Source organism: Arachis hypogaea, chromosome 14 (genome assembly GCF_003086295.3).
Source record: "Arachis hypogaea cultivar Tifrunner chromosome 14, arahy.Tifrunner.gnm2.J5K5, whole genome shotgun sequence".
In the NCBI taxonomy this organism is placed as follows: domain Eukaryota; kingdom Viridiplantae; phylum Streptophyta; class Magnoliopsida; order Fabales; family Fabaceae; genus Arachis; species Arachis hypogaea.
In genome coordinates this window covers 80,949,357-80,951,022 of record NC_092049.1, presented here as the reverse complement: position 1 = coordinate 80,951,022, position 1,666 = coordinate 80,949,357, and the positions used below count along the sequence as shown (strand labels likewise).

The window sequence follows — 1,666 nt, the reverse complement described above, 5'->3', positions numbered from 1 at the left end:
AATTAAATTTATGGCGATAACTTCGGTGCACTTGCCGAAGGGAGATTTGTTGAGAGACAAGTTTCCCTTGCATCAAGTTTATGGCGCCGTTGCCGGGGATTGATTGTGCATCAACAATGATTAGATTGGAAGATCACTAGATTGAGCATTTTATTTTGTGAATTTCATTTTCTGTTTGAGTGATTTACTTTTTGTTTTAGTTAAACTTCTTCCCTTCTCTCTCTACTCTTTTGTTTTTCTTTGTTATTTTCAATTCTGTTTGCTAACCCACTAACTGTTTGATATATTGCATCACCCACAACTAACAGCAATTCTGACATAAATACTGTCTGCACCTATTTTCTCTGCTTGTACTTGTTGGTTGTATGACAGGGAGAAGAAGCGGGGCTTTAACTTCCTTTGCTTCTGAACCGGAGAGAACCTTCCTTAGACTAAGGAGGGAGGCAAAAGAAAAATGAGTAGTTGGTGCTGAAGAAGAGGAAGAACAGTTTGAGGAATACTTTGAACCAAACATGGAAGAAAACATGGAAAATCATCATGAAGAAAAGACTCACAACCATGGCAGAGGAGGTGGAGCAAATCATGCTAGGGAGGATAGAAGAGTTTTGGGCTCTTACATTAATCCAAACCCAGGCAATTGTGGAAGTAGCATCCAAAAGCCAACAATCCATGCCAACAACTTTGAACTTAAACCACAGCTCATCACCCTTGTTCAGAACAACTGTTCGTTTGGAGAAGGTGTTCAAGAAGACCCCAATCAATATTTGACCACCTTCCTGAGAATATGTGACACAGTAAAATCTAATGGTGTTCATCTTGACGCCTATAGACTGCTCTTGTTTCCTTTCTCACTCAGAGACAAGGCAGCCAAGTGGCTGGAATCCTTCCCAAGGGAGAGCTTGACAACTTGGGAGGATGTGGTGAACAAATTCTTAGCAAGATTCTACCCTCATCAACGAATCAATAGGCTGAGAGCTGAGGTTCAAACCTTCAGGCAACAAGATGGTGAGACTCTGTATGAAGCATAAGAGAGGTTCAAAGACTTAACAAGGAGGTGTCCACCTGACATGTTCAACGAATGGGTCCAGCTGCACATTTTCTATGAAGGGCTCTCTTATGAGTCAAAGAAGGCAATAGACCATTCATCTGGAGGATCCTTGAACAAGAAGAAGACCATTGAGGAAGCCATAGATGTTATTGAAACAGTAGCAGAAAACGACTACTTCTATGCTTCCGAAAGAGGGAACACAAGAGGAGTGATGGAGCTAAACAATGTAGATGCTCTGTTGGCCCAAAACAAGCTCATTACCCAGCAGCTCACTGACCTCACCAAGAAGATGGAGAGGAACCAAGTAGCAGCAATCTCCACTTCATCAACAACACAAGAAGGAATGAACGAAGAAGCAGAGGGGAGTCAGGAGCAAGCCAACTACATTGGGAATTCACCAAGGAAAAACTATGATCCATACTCCAAGACTTACTACGCTGGATGGAGAAACCACCCAAACTTTGGGTGAGGAAGTGAGCAAGATCAAAACCAAGACCAGAGACGTTACAACTCCAATAACAATGCAGCTCACCAACAATTCACCCAGAGGACATCTCAACACCCTAACAACAACACTTCTCCACATACTTATCAAAACCAAAACAGCACATCTGCTCC

The 1,666-nt window shown here is 42.3% G+C and overlaps 1 non-coding gene across 1 annotated transcript; it reads right to left on the bottom strand.

Annotated features, from left to right (window-relative positions):
• Positions 1-965: 965 nt before the first annotated feature.
• On the bottom strand, positions 966-1,069 carry LOC112745581 (small nucleolar RNA R71). Its single transcript, XR_003173500.1, has one exon. It is a non-coding gene; the product is annotated as a small nucleolar RNA R71 (small nucleolar RNA).
• Between the last annotated feature and the right edge of the window lie 597 nt (positions 1,070-1,666).